Source organism: Lonchura striata, chromosome 12, assembly GCF_050655825.1.
Source record: "Lonchura striata isolate lonStrDom1 chromosome 12, ASM5065582v1, whole genome shotgun sequence".
In the NCBI taxonomy this organism is placed as follows: Eukaryota; Metazoa; Chordata; class Aves; order Passeriformes; family Estrildidae; genus Lonchura; species Lonchura striata.
The window spans coordinates 6,590,760-6,608,462 of NC_140714.1; the positions used below are offsets into that span (position 1 = coordinate 6,590,760).

General features: G+C 42.3%; 1 long non-coding RNA gene across 5 annotated transcripts in view; it reads left to right on the top strand.

Moving 5' to 3' along the window:
- Positions 1 to 17,703, top strand: part of LOC110482230 (uncharacterized) — a 177,546-nt gene that overhangs the window by 67,912 nt on the left and 91,931 nt on the right. For 2 of the 5 annotated variants that reach the window (XR_014958051.1, XR_014958052.1), the window contains 4 exons: positions 923 to 1,034; positions 3,870 to 13,495; positions 14,343 to 14,461; positions 15,794 to 17,015. This is a non-coding gene — a long non-coding RNA (uncharacterized LOC110482230). The other 3 variants (XR_014958053.1, XR_014958055.1, XR_014958054.1) reach the window with 3 other exon arrangements.

A 17,703-nucleotide genomic window follows, 5' to 3' on the forward strand; every position in this document is an offset into this window, starting at 1 on the left:
GCCACTGAAGAATAGATTAACATTTATAATTGCTAGGTTGATCAGTAATGCAAATTAAAAATGAAGATTTCAAAACAAATTAACCTTTGCAGTACATCTTGTAGAGACAGACAGACAATGGTATCATTGAAAAAGTTCCCCTCATCCTTGAAGTCACAAATCACTGTATTCTGCATGGTGCCTCGCTGCTCTGCAAACTCTGGAGTCTCTATGTCCAAAAAATAAACTGTGATAGCTGAAAGAACAACATGGGCTCTTTGAGGCTGGCAAGTTCCTGCATGGGCTATCGCTGCTTTGTGTCGCTCCAGGCAGACTTGTGTATTTTGGGCTAAGATTAGGATGTTTAGGCTAGTGCTAAATGGGTTTATAATTAGATATGTCCCAGCCCTTGACCTATTAATTGAGGTTCATACTCCCCTCCATCTACCCTCCACCTGTAATGGGACTGTGATTTAAAGCAGTTGGGAAAATGGGCCTTCTGTACCCACATTTCTGCTTCAGTGTGCCTGTCCTGGGTTCTGCTGAGAGCCTTTCTGTCCCTCTTAGAGATATCTCATGAATAGAACAGGGCACTATGTCAATATGGTCTGTGCTGTATTTATTTATTTATAAAATTAAGAGCTTACATTCTATCTGGAGAAAAACACCCTATGCAATCAGCACCTCTTCACTTGCAATGTTTCTCCTCAGGCAGAAAAGCAGTCATAGCTGGGGAAGATGGAGTGGATTTTGATGTCCCCATACAGAATCTGAGGAGGTCCAGGACTGTCCCTTCCATGCTGAGACATCTGCAGAGCTGGGACATGCAGACCCCTGTGGGTGTTGTGTGGGGGAAGAGTGGAGCAGGATAAGGATGACCATGGATGGAATGGAAGGAGTGATCACCTATGAGAGCAAACAGCTTTGGTCTCTCCTGCTGCAGGTACATCAGCTCCTGGGAAACGCTTACCTATCAATGCAGCTGTGCAGGAGCTCCAAGCTTTCTGTGTGGTGGTGTCCCAAGGAGCAGAAGACAAGCTAACCACACTTTGGGTGTAAGCATGTATGATGTGTTTCTGACATGGCTCATAGGCTCCCAGAAAATTGCTGTTTTCACCTCTGCAGTGCTTTGCCCAAAATTTAAGTTTCCATTAGCAACGTTTCATACCTTCAATGCACATCACAGAATATGCTGAGTTGGAAGGAATGCACAAGGATCATCAAGTCCCACTCTTAGCCCTGCCTGGAGACACACCAGAGTGCCTGACAGAGTAGTCCAAATGCTTCTTGAACTCTGCCAGGTTTGAGGCTGTGACCACTTCCCTGGGGTGCCACCAATGATAACTGAAATTGAATGCAAAGAAATATTCCTTTTTTTCTCATAATTTATATGCTTCCACAGTCCTTACCAAAGAGGAGCCATTAGAAACTGCTGCAGAGTGTATGACCCATTAATCTGACCCTGTGGAAAATATTAGCTTATGCAGATGTCAATGCACATCCTTTGTGTAATGGTAGGGCTATTGTGTAACTTGCCTTTTTTTTCTATGAGCAACCTTACACCAGGGGAAGCTGGTAGTACAATCTTCTGATCACAGAACTCCAGAAAGATATAAATAGGGAATGAAGAATGAACAGTGGTATTAAAAGCTTGCTCTGAATGGATTTTTTTTTTTTTTTTTTTTTTTTGCTAAGCTTATAAATAGAAATAAAACCTAAACAACCTAAACTAAATAGACCGGAATAAACACAGCACTGTGGCAGGTATTGTCATCACTGCTCATACGAGTGAATGTTTTTTTGGTTAATGAGAAAGCAAAGCCAGGAAGGAACCTTAAAGATGTCCAAGTCTGAGCAGTGGAAATGCAGAAAGTTTTTCCAGGAGGTAGAGCACAGATGAGGAGCCTGACCCCTGGTCTAGTGGAACAGTGTGTCCAAGGCTCTAGGCAGGGCTGTGGGAGGTGGGGGAGCCTTCTCTTTCCTTCCAGCCTCTTCCAGCTGAGATGCTCCTGCCTTCTGTCATCCAGAGGATGGTAAAATGTGGGTGGTAGGTGAAGAAATGCTGATGAAGGGGATATTGATAAGGCTACTGAATAGGCTGCCAAATACTTGGAATATTTTTTCAAAACTTTTGGCAGTCAGAATAGGATTGCAGCCTGGAAGAAAAAGACCCGTGTGTCTCGTTCAGTAGATGTTTCCAGCTGCTGGTAATGGTATTGGCAATAGGAGTTAATTAATAACTGGAAAGTTATTGCTTTTTAATGCATCCAAATGTTGTGCAACTGCCATTGACGTTCAGCTAAACATGCCCTACTTCACATATCTCATTTTTTGTTATCTAAATAAATTGCAGGCTGTTGAACCATCTCTTCCTTTCCTAACACTCTATTGTTTGCTAAACAATTTTTTGAGTTTTTGGGTTTTGTTTTGTTTTGTTTGTTTTGGTTTTTTTTCCCCCTCTAAGAAGAATAAAGTATTACACATGGCCCTTTTCCAAAATCAAACCTCTTTAGGATGGTTAGCCTTTCTGGTCTATCTTTTTACTGATATTTATACAGATTACTGGCAAACACAAATTTATTGCAATATTTATTGGGCTGAATTTGAAGTTACTTATTATGTGGTTAGATGGCTATTTATTAGACATGTCACAGTAGCTATTTAACACTTCTATAGCTGTCTAGCTAGAATTAGGATGTAGAACAGAATTTATTGTATTTTATCAAGGAAATGTTACAGGAAGAGTAAATTCTAGGAAAGACACAACTGTCAGAATAATGAGGGGACCAGGAAGAAGAAAGCAGTTTTAAATAGCAATTCTCAGCCAAACTGAAGGAGGGAAATATTTTGGATGTGAGGAAGTCCAGGTGCAGATTTTAGTTTCTTTAAAGTGCACCAGCTCTCTGCCTAAGAGCTGACCTTTCCCTCATGAAGTGGACATTTTTCATTTAGAAAAGGAAATTAGAGTCATCTTCTTTGATTAGTTTTGTGCTGATTAAGTAGAGTTAAAAAGTTCTATGGGACCATTTTCTCAAGGAACAATTTCATAAGAATCAAGTCTTTCACAGGCAGGTGGTACTTTGGTGTTTTTAATGTGTTGTGTTAAGGTGGTATTGACTAGGGTATGTCCACTGTGATGGATTCAAATGACTTTTTTTTCTACATTAGTGTGTTTTAACTCTGCATTTCACTGTTGTGAAAGCTTTTTGCAGCATCAGGACAAAAAGTTTTATTTTATATTTACATCTGTGGGGTTTGGATATTTTTCTTATTTGAAACTGAAAATGAATGCATGTGTTGAATATCTCATGAAGAAAGGTGGATGAGACTTCCCTGCAAGGAAGAGGCTGTAAGTGCAAAAAAAATTCAAATAATACTTATGAATTTCTTTAAAAATAGTTTCCTTTAACCTTTAGAAAATGTAGATTATTTAGGAAAATAAGTCCCCGTTTTCATGTACAGACACAGACCATCTTAAAATACTTCAGCAAAAGAAGTCAGTCTTTCTGTTTAACAAATAAACCCATTTCTGTGGGAGGATGTGGAGGAGGGAGGAAATGAGGCCATGGAAAGGCTCACAGGTGTGAGGGTGAAGCTGGGCAGCCACTGCTGGTGAAGGTGCAGTGGAGGCAGGACAGAGCCAAGGGAGCTGCTCTCCTTTTCCCTGTGCCTCCTTTTGGCATTTTCCTGGGGCAAAGGAGTGTTTGTGCCCAGTGGCACTGCTGGCAGGAGCAGCAGACCCCATCCCAGCCTCCTCCTTTCCAGCCTAATTCAGACTGTTCACCCCAAGTCCCATAGGAACTCCCTCCCTGCATCTGCCTCATTATCTCATCACAGGATGCCAGCTGTTGTGGACCAATAAATAAATATTTATCCCTTGATTCCTGCAGGTGGAGGAACCCAAATACTCCAGCCTTCAGATACCACAGCCTTGAATGCCACAGGATGAGGTGTTCAGCAACACAGAAGCAGGAGATCATCAGGGGAAACCTCTTTGTCCAGATTATACCTGCATTGAGATAAGTTTTAATGATGATTTTTTTAGACTGTAGCTGCCAATTAAGCTCAAGCTAATGCTAGTAAGAAACTAGAGTAGGTAATTCAAATAGACTATAGATTTTCTTAAATTAATTAGCTCCCATTGAGGGTTGAACATAACTAAAAATAATTACATATGAATTATGAAGTTCAAATAGAATGTGTTACTTTACTCACACAAAACTTCAAGGGAGACAAATCAGAGAGGTTTATTAGCATATTCTACTTTTCCAACAAACCTTAGCAGGAAGGGAAAATATAATAATATAAAGGAGTTGAAGATTCATGTTTCCATAATAGCTGTATCCGCGCTATCTTACCTGTGAAATTTATTCTCTGTGGGTGGTGATGCTGTTAAATAGTTATTATTTCTTAGCCATCTTTATTTTTCCCCCTGTAAGCAGCTCTTTTGTCTATGTCCATTAACATGCAATCCTCTCCTACCCTGAAATTTCTTAAGCTGCATTACACCTGAGCTGGGGGTTTTGCAGGGAGCAAAGGGCAGAACACAAAACTGATGATAAATACACTCCCAAAAATTCATTTTTATTTGAGCTCGCTCATTCTAATTGTTCTCTTGAGGCTCGATTTGGAGCACAGAGGAATCCAAAGGGGGCTCACTGGGCTGTGGGTCAGGTTTTCAGGTCACCTGTACATGGCAGGTGGTGAATAATGAGCAGCACAGTGCCAGCCCCTTGGCCTGACCCTGAGGATGGAGTAAGAATTCAGCCACTGATCTCATCAAGTGCAGTCTCAGGGATGCAGCAGAGCACAGCACCCACTTCTCCTGCTGTTGTAAATGTAGGTGAACCCAATGGGAAGAAATTATGTCTGACTCAATTTAGAAGGTTGAATGATTTCTTTATTATAACTATGTTAAAATATATTAATATATTATATAAAGGAAGATATTAAAACTACATACTACTTTTTCTAACTTTATATTTAACATAACTTGTGACCTCTCTGGGACATTTAGATACAGGTAGATTGGATTGGTCATCAGGATCAAACAATCTTCACTAGAATCTAATTAAGCACTCACTCTAGGTAAACAATTTTTTAAACACATTTCATATGAGAAGAACAAGGAGTAGAAATAGAAATTGTTTTCTCTTTCATTTCTCTCTGTTTCCTAAACAGAATCCTTTAAGCCAGTTTAAAAAGTTTGTCCTTGCAGAGAGAAATGTTCTTTTCTTTAGTCTAGATTAGGCATTCGGATGGGAAATGGAATGTGGAGGTCCTGGCCCAGCTTTCTTTGCAACCACATGTGAATCACTTCATGTTGTGGCCCCTTGCTGCTCCACCAAACTTTACCCTACTTTGCTTGATTTAAAGCCTGTGGGAGGTGGTTGTCATATTTTGCCTTTTTTAGGGACATCAGCATGCATGATGCAAGACTCAGGATTCTGGACATCGCTACAGTAATCACGATAAAGGTCTGAGAACCTCTTGGTCAATTCCAAAACCCCCACCTCTTGCCACAGTGTTAGAAACAGGTCCTTGTTTTAGCTTTTATCATCTTTGATAAAGCTTTTAGTACTTATCATCTCTGTCTCCATGGGTGCACCTTCCTGGTGTCCTGCTGCTTTCCATACATTGAGTTCTACTGTTGTCACAAAGGATCTGGAAACAGATATATAATCACAAAGTGTAAGACAGCTGCATGGCAAAAAAAAAAAAAAAATGGAGTGTTCAATCATTAAAAGAAAAGAGTTAAAATAAAATTAATTTCTCTTATCCACTTTCCAAAGATGCCAGCCTTTCTATATAAACTCCTCTGTCATTAATCTAATACAGTTCTACTTTGTTCATAATTTACTACACTCTTGAATAAGCCATTCTAATATTTGTGCAGGGCAATACATAAATCATTGTTGCCCTTCTCTACTTTTTTTACTTATCTGGTTCTTTCAAGGTCAATAACCTACCTTACAACTTTCATCTGGTTTAAATATTCAGCTATTGCCTTTTACACCTCTCTTCCTTGTTCACATCCATTTGGATATCTGCAGCTGTATCTTCTCAAGTAGCTATTGATCATGTCTCCTTGCTAAAGGCTGCTAACTTCATCAGCAGTAATGATACAAATGACATCTGTTAGGGTTCACTCACACCTCTCTTTCAGGAGGAGAGACTGCCTTCTGACTTTGTTGTTATTGGCCATCTTTTCTGCCTAGGATATCTAAAACTCAGTGAGAAAAATTATATGTTGGAAAATATCCTCATTCTGACACATGTAGGCTCTCAATGCCCAGGTCATGCAGAGAAGCTAATCAATCCCTACTGACCTCCAGGAGCCTGGAATATAGCTGGGTAAGGCCCCAGTCCAGCAATGCACTTAAGGATATGCTTATGTAAACACAGGATCCATCCCATTTTCAGTGCAATTTGGTGAGAAGTGCATTTCTGAGCAGAGCATCTCCAGGAATGCTCCTTTTTGCAAGGGCTGTGCAGGATGAGGCTCTACCAGTTGCCAACATGAGCACACTCCAAGGTATTTGGTAATCTTGTACAGGGCAAAGTAAATTTTTTTGTCTTTCTTGTGGGGAGGCTGCTGAGGTGCCACTGCTTTGGAATCAGTGTGTGTTTGTGAGTGTGATCTCTTGTCCTCTGCACAGCTGATGAGCTCTTAGGAGTTTGAGTTTCTCTTGCTGACTGTTTAAGAGAAAATTAAATTATTTAGAATTAGGCAGAATAATTGGGTGCTGCAGGACCTTACAGTTATGCCTGTTGTGTGCCGAGGGATCATCCTGTCTTCTGACTTCATCAGATCCTTGACCCAATTGTGTTGCTGCCACAAGATTGCCAACTTGTACCAAAAAACAGAGGAGTGGAGTTTTGCCGTGGTTGTGTGCCAAGGAGGGAGGCTGGAGTAGTTACCACCATGGTATAGAAGAAAACAGGGCTAGAAAGGACCTGAACAGGTCACCTCATCCACCCCCACACAAACCACTCCTGACTCGTTTGTCTGAAGTGTTTTTTTAACCCTGTCAGGCGTGGAGATCCCCCAGCCTGCCCAGGCAATCCCCTCCAGTGCCCAGTGACCCCTGCAGCAGGGAAGTTATTCTAGTTCTGAACTCAGGTCTCCCTTGTTGCATTTAAACCCATTACTTTTTTTGTGCTTTCCTGTGGATATGGATAAAAATTTATTGCCTTCCTCTTTGCATCAGCCATTTGTATAATTGAAGGCTGTTATCAAGTCTCCTCTCTGCCTTCCCTGCTCTAGACTAAATAGCCCAGATAGGATGAAAGATGGAATGGGGTGTCAGGGAGAAGGAGTTAGAGGAGGAAATCAGAGAGGGATTAATCCTGCTTTCAGTCCCTGTAGAAACAGACTTTGCCTTCTGAAGGATGGGGATGTGGGAGGGGGAAACAGGATTCTCAGTGCTGCTGATTCACTAATGCAGCTCTGTGAAATGTGTATCTGATTGATGGGCCACTGCCTCACAGACAAAGGAAGAGGGGCTTGGGCTGACAGTCTGCTGAGCTGTGACCCTGCTCTCCAGCCTGTGCTTGGAAATGAAGGCTTTCCTTTCTTACACTGGTGAGGAGTGTATCCAGCTCACACGTCAGCTCCTGTGAGATGTATCTGGTTGAGCTTCTGTGCATCCCAAAAGCTGCTTCCAGGTGCTGTGTGTGTTATACAATCAGACAACATGATGATGTAGAACCACCACCATCCAGACCACCCAGCATGAGCCCTGCCAGGGAGCAGGAGTCCTCTCCTCTGATGGCAAAACGTTGTTTCTGCTGCCCTGGCCACGGTTCTGTGCTTCCCACCCATGGACAGCATGGGAAGCCACCCACCACACACGCTGCCTACATGTGTTTCAGCTGCCTACATGTTTACAGCTTGATTGCTGTTCATAAAACCAGCACGTGGAACAGGCAAACTCCGTGTGCTCCAGAAACCCTTGGGGTGTGCTTTGTCAATGTCACGCACATCAAGGAAGTTCAGCGAGCGCTCAGAGTGACTTCTCGTGTTCAGAACCCTTTTCCATTATTCACATCTGCTGTCAGAGCTGCAGCCATTGCTGTCACAACCTGAAACAAAAATACCTCCCAGCCTGGAGACTTCCAAAAGCCTAAGGTGGGGGAGAAATGTTTCCTTGCTACTTAATGCTCCCAAACAGCTTTTGGTGACAGTTTTGCCTTGCTCCAAACACTCCAAGAACAGCACATAAGGTGGAGCTGTTTTCCCTAGACTCCTGGTGACATGGGATCACAGGATTATTTACATCAGAAAAGGGCTGGCCTTGAAGAAAGCAAAATATTAGATGCTGTTTGGAACAGCAAGAAAGTTCATTGCATTTCAAGTGCACTGCAGGTTAACTCCAGCACTCCTAGTCTCTCTTCCTCCCCCACTGGCTCATCAGTCAGCTGTTAAGACTTTCTAGTTCAACTTTGGAGTAAAAAAATCTTGACAAATTGCAATCCAATTGTTTGGTTGGGGTTTTTTTTTCCTCTCCCTTTCCCCCACCCTCCCTTCTCAGAGTGACTTTGAAGATGATATTTGTATTTCTGAATTAAAACCACATTTGCCCAATACTGCAGAGGGGTGAGGCAGAGGCAGAAGAAAGAAGAAAAGCTTTTGTTCTCCTTCTCACAGCGACCCCTCACCTGCCAGGGGCAAGCTCCACAATAATTTCTAACAGCTGAGGTTAGTCAGGGACACCTAATCCCAGAAAGCTGGCTCTGAATTCCAGCACCAGCACACAGTGTTTGAGTTTCATCAACAGCCATTTACATCTAATTCTCCCAATCCTCTGAAGTGTGAGTATGTGTACAGGTGTGTGCTTATTTAATCAAAATATATAATTTTTTTCATAAATCTGAACCCAAATGATATCAACAGCAGTGACATTATGTTTTTTAAATCTAAGCAAGCTCAGGAATTGTTTTGAGGATGCGCTGGGGTCTTTTGAGTGTACCCTAAACATCAGTGTCTACAGAATGCCCAAGAATTGTGATTCCCAGCCAAAGGGAGGGCTGAGTTCTCATTCCCTGATTTCCTGTAATGGAAAAGGAGTGCTCTGTGCAAATGAAACTGAAAGTCTCTTGCTGAGTGTGCTGAGACCTGTCCAGTGTGTCTCCAGAAGGGATGTAAGGAGCATCCTGGCAGCACAACAGAGAGAAACCTCCCAGGGTTCAGCTGATGGGAGGATGTGACAGCAATGGCTCACTCCGAAAGAAATGCATCTTCCCAGGCATGAACAGGGATCAGATGGGATTTGGTGGGTAAAATTACAGTTTTTTCTTCTTTAGAGTCAGGCAGAAGGAATAATGTGTTATTTTTCTCGGGAGAGTTAATTTTTTCAAAGATAGTCCCCTGGTTGACCCTAGGTATTGGTGACCCAAGGATAAAACTCCCATTCTATTGCATCCCTTCCCACAAAGGAAATTTCCAGCAACTTTTCTATTTGTGGTGTTTACTTTAAGATCATTCTCTTTTTATTAAGAAAAAAACTTTGGTTTTGCTGTTTGGCCAGTTGAAATGAGTAATGAAAATGTTATTTACATGGGACAAATGAAATGTTTCCTTTGAAATTATTTCATCTTACTAATTGATTACAGTGGGACTGCTTGGATGTGTGTATCATACAGCATCCAGTCCCTCTGTTAGAGCAATACTTCAGCCAACCTGATATAAATCAGCCCATGGGAGAAAACAAGAGGAAAAGGTGTCAGGTATTTAAGGCTGACCATCCCATGGATCCAGTTCAGTCTCCACAAGGAAACAATTAGGGTGTCTGAAAAGATGTCCTAAAAATATTGGAAGTTTCTGTGGAAGATGAAACACTAGAGAATACTGATAATTAAAAACATAGAATAGAAATTAAAAAAATATCAAGAGAAAACTCCTCCAAGGAATAGGTATTTTCTGTTGTTCAGTGCAGACACCACTGAGAGCCTGCTAGAATGGAAAGTACTTGCTATTGATGAAAAGTAATAACATAAATCCACAGTATGTCTGAATTCAATTCAGAAAGGGAAAAAATTAATATAAAGGATTTAAGTGTTACAGCACAATTCCCTCAAGAAGAAAAATAATCTCATATTTGGAACTGATTTCAATATAATTATCTTCAAATATTCATGGCTGTCGTGGTTTGACACGGAAAAATAATTTTTCCCGGAAAGAAGAGGTCAATTTAGATATTGACCAATTAAAAGTAGACACGCCTCTGAGAACACAGAGGGGTTAAAAGCAGAATTCCCAGGAAAACTCACTCTCTTTGGTTCTGGTCAGCGTGCAGTGCAGACCTTCCCCCGCCCAGCCACGAGCTGGGTGGGGGAGGGGAAGCCCATGGCCTGAGAAAGGTAGGCCGAAAGCCCCAAGAGTGGTGAAAGGACTAGAACCGGGCTGGCCCCTGCAAATGGAAGGGTGGAAGAAATCTGGGATGTCTCCATTTCCCCCCCCAGAGTTCCTCTCCCAAGAGGGAGAGAGAAAGCCGCAGGGAAGGAGGAGCGGGGGGAGCTCCAAAGTGCCCAGCTGTGTGGGAGTTGCTGGATGTCTGGACATCGAGCCATCCTGGGAGTTCAGACTTTTAACCCTTCCTTGAAAAATGAAAGCTTTGTGAATTTTCCTTTCCCCTCCTCAATTTAAAAGAGAGGAAGAAAGACACCTTGGACCCTGGGATGGGATGTTGGAAAGAGAAATTCTAGATGAGAGGGGGACAAGGAGTGGCTTTTAGCTGGACTTTTCCGTATTAGCCACAACCTGAACCAATCTTCTCCTTCAAGAGAAACTGTGTTTTGGGAGGATGCCAGTGAGTCAAAAGACCTGCTTCAGCTGGGAAAAAGACAAAAGTGGAGTGAACAAAGAAAAGGTTGGGGGGTTTGTGGTGGCACCCCCTTGCCCTGGAAAGGAATGAGAAGAGAAGAAAATCTCTGTTCTTGAGCCCTCGGCCCCAGGGGAAAATGGGGGGGACTGTGGTCCCAAACAATGAAAAACTGAACTGTTGTTTTCTCCCCTCTTGGCAGGGCATCTTTAAAAAGAAAAATCCTAAAGGCAGTGACCATCCATGCATTGATGGTGAGAACACTGTGCATAGAAAGGAGAAGGGTCACCATAGCAAACTTTTTCTCCGGACAGTGCCATGTGTAACATAGAAACACAAGATGTAGAGCTGTGTTTCTTGGGGGGTCTGTGGCACAGAAAAGACTCTGTTCCCTCGATAGACTGAGTATCAATTGCTTAAAGGATAGAAACCTGATTGGAGTTCAGATTGTGTCTCACTGTAGTTTGTTAGAGTTGGGTGGTGGGGGGGAGGAATGTTTTGCAAAGTTTTCATTTAGATCTTTGTGTGTTTTCTTTTCCCTTCTTTAATTTTCTCTTTTCTTTTGTAGTAGTAGTTTAATAAAGTTTTTTTTCCTGTTATCAAGCTTAGGCCTGCTTTGCTCTATTCTAAATTCCACTTCACAGCATTCCAGGTAGGAATCACATTTTCATAGGGGCACTGGCATTGTGCCAGTGTCAAACCATAACATTTGGTTCCCTGACCGGGAAATCAATAAAATAAAATCAAATAAAATAAAATAAAATTGTGATAAGGTGAATGCTGTGAAATGAAATCAAGAAAAATAAAAACAAAGCATGTGATGAGTTTTAAGATAAATTAGGGTAGAAATTTAATGTAAGTTGCTGTTTTATGTAAAATGTATTGAATGTAATTTTGATAATAATTTTTTTTGTAGTCTGTATTCTCAGAAGCGAAAAGTAAAATGTCGTGGTTTGACACGGAAAAATAATTTTTCCCGGAAAGAAGAGGTCAATTTAGATATTGACCAATTAAAAGTAGACACGCCTCTGAGAACACAGAGGGGTTAAAAGCAGAATTCCCAGGAAAACTCACTCTCTTTGGTTCTGGTCAGCGTGCAGTGCAGACCTTCCCCCGCCCAGCCACGAGCTGGGTGGGGGAGGGGAAGCCCATGGCCTGAGAAAGGTAGGCCGAAAGCCCCAAGAGTGGTGAAAGGACTAGAACCGGGCTGGCCCCTGCAAATGGAAGGGTGGAAGAAATCTGGGATGTCTCCATTTCCCCCCCCAGAGTTCCTCTCCCAAGAGGGAGAGAGAAAGCCGCAGGGAAGGAGGAGCGGGGGGAGCTCCAAAGTGCCCAGCTGTGTGGGAGTTGCTGGATGTCTGGACATCGAGCCATCCTGGGAGTTCAGACTTTTAACCCTTCCTTGAAAAATGAAAGCTTTGTGAATTTTCCTTTCCCCTCCTCAATTTAAAAGAGAGGAAGAAAGACACCTTGGACCCTGGGATGGGATGTTGGAAAGAGAAATTCTAGATGAGAGGGGGACAAGGAGTGGCTTTTAGCTGGACTTTTCCGTATTAGCCACAACCTGAACCAATCTTCTCCTTCAAGAGAAACTGTGTTTTGGGAGGATGCCAGTGAGTCAAAAGACCTGCTTCAGCTGGGAAAAAGACAAAAGTGGAGTGAACAAAGAAAAGGTTGGGGGGTTTGTGGTGGCACCCCCTTGCCCTGGAAAGGAATGAGAAGAGAAGAAAATCTCTGTTCTTGAGCCCTCGGCCCCAGGGGAAAATGGGGGGGACTGTGGTCCCAAACAATGAAAAACTGAACTGTTGTTTTCTCCCCTCTTGGCAGGGCATCTTTAAAAAGAAAAATCCTAAAGGCAGTGACCATCCATGCATTGATGGTGAGAACACTGTGCATAGAAAGGAGAAGGGTCACCATAGCAAACTTTTTCTCCGGACAGTGCCATGTGTAACATAGAAACACAAGATGTAGAGCTGTGTTTCTTGGGGGGTCTGTGGCACAGAAAAGACTCTGTTCCCTCGATAGACTGAGTATCAATTGCTTAAAGGATAGAAACCTGATTGGAGTTCAGATTGTGTCTCACTGTAGTTTGTTAGAGTTGGGTGGTGGGGGGGAGGAATGTTTTGCAAAGTTTTCATTTAGATCTTTGTGTGTTTTCTTTTCCCTTCTTTAATTTTCTCTTTTCTTTTGTAGTAGTAGTTTAATAAAGTTTTTTTTCCTGTTATCAAGCTTAGGCCTGCTTTGCTCTATTCTAAATTCCACTTCACAGCATTCCAGGTAGGAATCACATTTTCATAGGGGCACTGGCATTGTGCCAGTGTCAAACCATGACAATGGCTGAAAATGTTTCCTAAATTCTGCTTCCAAAATGTTGTGAGACAACAACTGTGTCCTGAGCTGATTTCAAAACCATGGAAAATGATATTGTTTCACATAAACACAGAAGAAAACATGATATCAACAGAAATTAACCTGAAAATACTGTCCCTCCTTATAGAGTTGCCTTATTTATAGATCTGTGTCATAAGTGCCAAAATCTTCTTGTTCCTCACCCTCTCTTGTCAATGGCAGGCAAAGACTGCTGGGGACAATGATTTTTACCCTGGTGTCCTGTGACCTTTGGAGGATGAGTGATCCATCTCCCTGTGGGAGATTTGGTGTTTTGCCACTCGTCAACAAAATGCTGTCCTCAAGTGAGTAGTTTCACAAGTGGCAAACACAGCCACTGCTGCTGTAAAAGTAGTTACAAAACAGAGGGGAATTTTTTTTAGTATTGTACAGGGGGGTTTTAGCACCTGTACAGGGGGGGTTTTACTTTGTACGTGGGGGTCAGAAGTTCTAAGATGGAGGAAAGTGGGCTGATCCTGTTCTTCCTCCTTCTTTTTCCTTGCCTCCATGTTTTTGGTGATGTTGGCACTCACAGATTGGTTTAGAGTAGAAAAGCACTTTGTAATATAGGTAGTGGGTATTGGGGGGAAAACTATAAACATGTAATACATAATATATCATATAAAAGATAGCAGCAGCCCTGGGTGGGGAGAGAGAAGAAGAAGACAGCAGTCAGAGAGGATGTCAGGGTGTGTGTGTGTGCCTCTGCCTGAGCTGCTGACCAAACAGCCACAGCCTGAGAAGAAAATCTTTTAGATAACTCACAATAAACTGCCTTGAGACCGAACATCAAGAGCCTGAGGAGTTTTCCTTTGGAAGCACAGGTGGGAGGAGAGACTTTTCCCACCACATGAGACCCCAGACCAAGCCCGGGGTTCTCACACCTCAGGGTCTGGCAGAGCCCCAGAGCTCCAGGGTTTGTCAGCGCCGAGGTGATGGCAGGAGAGGCCGAGCAGGAGCGCTAATTCCAACGTGTCCCTCTCGTGCCATTTCCTGGAGATGTCTGCAGTGTTCAGCCCAGTGCTGCGCTGCTTTATCTCAGCCAGTTGTGTTCTCTCTGACACGAAACAAACTGCAAAGCAGATGTCTCATCATTCTGCCTCTAGCAGGCCTTGAGTCCAGCTTTTTAAATTGATTTTTCCCTTTTCACAGTGCACCTGTCAAGATCCCACTCTGGAACAGAAGATCAGAGCAAATGGGGGCTGAGGAGAACAAAAGCTGACCCAAACCTTTGACCTAAATTTAACATAAAGCCAGATGAAACCTTAGAGGTTTGTAAATGTTCATGAAACATTTCCACCTCCTGCTCCCCTCTCCTTTATCTTTGGTTTCTTTATGCCTCTACATTTAACTGTTTCTAATTGAAAGTCTAATGTAAAGCTCTCCCAAATTAATGGAAAGGCTCTCACTGATTTCAGTGCCTTCTGATTCAGCCTCCCAAAGAAAGGAAATAATTTCTTTAATGAAAGTGTATTTAAATTTAAGAGAAAAGAAAACCTGAAAAGAGATAAGGAAAAGCAGATATCAAATGCAATTTTCCAGCTAGCAGCACATGTCCTTGATGTGAACCCCGCCCATGAAATTGCTATGGATACTGTTATCCCAGGAAAAAATATCACTGCACAGAAATAGAGAATTGCTGATACAGTGGTGAACTGGTTTAATGAGCTTTAATGTCTTTTTATATGAATGATAAAATTTCTAGTTTTTGCAACCAGGTTGTGCTTTAGAACCTAACTGCTGGTAATCGGCTGGCATTTCTAACCTGAAATTTCCAGCTGGCATTTGTCACCTGAAACGTTTGTTTGTTTGTGTAAGAGTTTCCTTTGTACCAATATTGCAAAAATGAAACACACAAAAACTTTATTAGGAATTAAGTCTGCTACTCATACAATTTTTAGCTTGCTAGGTGACTTTTCAGAAGGAGGTAGTGATAGTTTATGGGGCTTAGTTACACCTGAATTTCCCTAAACCATGCATTAAATGGTCAGAATAAGCATGTTCTTGTCCAATTATATTCTGGATTCACAGACAAGAGTCTTGAGGAAGGCTGGTGAAACCAGCCCCAACAAAAATTAAGATGTGGTCATGTTGAAAAGTTGTTACACTGTCTTTTGGCAGCTACAGGTCCTGATGGATTGCTGTAGCCAGTTCAGAGCTTGGTCTCTGTAGTACTAACCTGCCTTGAGCTCTTGTTTTGCTCTTAGAAATTGAGTGTTTTCTGTGTGCACACTGGTGTGGCTGCATATTTTACTTGTGAATACATGCACAGCTTATCTAGGGAATTATTCCCTAATATCTATGTAACAGTTTTGGTGTTCACAGTCACAGGGTAGATGCACAAAGAACAACATGTGCTCCAGAGGCTGCTACTTGGTGTTAATGGAAAACACAGATGTGCAAAGTGGTCCTAGGATGATGCTGTTAATAAAAAGAACTGCTTGATCATAATGTGCCTATAAATGAGCATTATTTAAATATTATTCATATGCAAACTTTACACAGCATAGGGGTTTTTTAATTCTCGCATTTTCTTTTTGTCTCCTATTTGTGTTTTTTCCCCTTACTCCTCCTGGATTTTCTGCTTCTGAACTCCTCTGAAGTCCTCCCCAGTGTCAAGGCTGGACCGATGTGCCAGCAGGGCTGTCCCTGTCCCAGTGTTTGACAGCAGTGATGGCACCTTCTTCAGACACCCTGACCAGAATGCCTTCAGAGTATCTGCTGGGTGCCTTTGTCTTTGGAGGTTTGGATAGTCCTGTCCATGCACTGACCACTATTTAACACCTGAAAGAAAACAAAGACTGTGACAAAAGGTGCTGGCTGAGCTCCATGGACCATCCAGTGTGGGGACAGCAGTGGTGGAGCGAATCCACTGGACAGAGAAACCAGGCACAGAAGAAATTATCCTATTTGCTTATTTCAGCCCAAGTTAGAAGGGAAAAATTCTATGTGTTGGCCTAGTGACAAATCTATTTTGACTGTCAAAACTTAGAAAACTTTTCTTTTTCTCACAACTTGTCTTGGACCCAGTGGTGTGGGTTTTGCAAATATTTCATCTATCTGTTTCTAGAAGCGTACAGAGCATGAATTACTGGAAATGAAGCAAAATCTACCAGACATAAACTCAGCCCATCCTCTATAGCTCATATTCTCTGAAGACTCATTTGTCCTTTTCCTCTTTTTAGATATTTCCTCTCTTCTCTCTGGTCTGTTCTTGTTATTTGTTTCATCAGCCATTTGTTATACAACTCTTGGCAAAATATCAGGGAAATCTTCCTGTGAATGGGAAGTGCTTTTTTAAGGGAGCAACAACAGTTTCTTTACTTGGGAGAGCAGAAGACAAGTCAAGCCCAAGTATTGTCTTTGCTGAGACAGAGTTCATGAGGACAGTGATGTGCTTTGTTGGACCCAGTGGTGCAGCTGATGAAGCTTGTCTTCTTGGGATTTTCTTTGGTTTTTTAAAAGGTTTAAGGTGTTATTTCTCCCTGTGAAACTTGCCTCACTGCTGTGCTAGTGGTCAAGTAGGCAATGATGGAGGGATGGGCTGAGCTTATGCCTGGTGGGAACTGAGCTCCCTGTGTGTGGCTCCATGATGGGGGTGGGTCTTCTCATCTAGGGGTGGGGATGCCTTTCTGGCTACTGGCATCCCAGGCAGTCATTAAAACAAGCAAACTGCATTCTTTCATCTCTCCTGGGTCCACAGCTTCCTCAGCCCAGACGAGATGGCCTTAGACCCAGTCTGAGCCTCAATAAACTTTTCACTTTTGCAGTTTCACCCAAGGCTTGAGTTTGCACTGGGATTATCCTGAGATTCGTCTGCTTCAGGTCTGTTGGGTTCCTCTCTGTCTCCTCTCCAGCTAAAAGATTATAGCAGAGCTGCACAAGCATGTCCTAAACTCAGAGCAAACTGCAGGAAAGGCAGCTCCAGCTGCAGCTCACAGCCTGCCAGAGAGACTCCCCTGGCAGGTCTCTGACGAGCCTGTTACTACAAGTTCACCCCAAGTGGCAATTCCGGACAAAGCAAAATTTTGCATGCAGTTCATATTAGTTCATGCTATCTCACATTGCCAGCAATTCAGTAGCTCCTTCTCAGTGCTCAAATCTCAGCTGAAAGATTTATGTGGACTTGCAAGGCCACCTCTCTGAGGAAGTCATGAAGGTGGGCATGCATTTAGTTTTCCCAAATATCATGGTGCAAGTGAGTTGTGTAATATCTTTTGGAAGGAGTGAAGATTTTAAGTCCTAATACAAAGTTATAATCTCTGCAAGATGTAACAGCATCTAGAATAGCTTCCAAAGCAGCAAAGGACACAGTAAAAGTTGTTTTATATAGTAATTTTTATTTCCACTCACTGAATAAGTGAGGTCTTACATCTATTGAATAACCCAATATATACAAAGCCTTTATTTTAAAAGAGTTTCTAATGCTTTGACTGCATGCATTAAAACTCATTTTGTGTTTTAAATGAATTATAGCCTATTCAAAAGCACATTCTCACCCTAAAGCACTCTG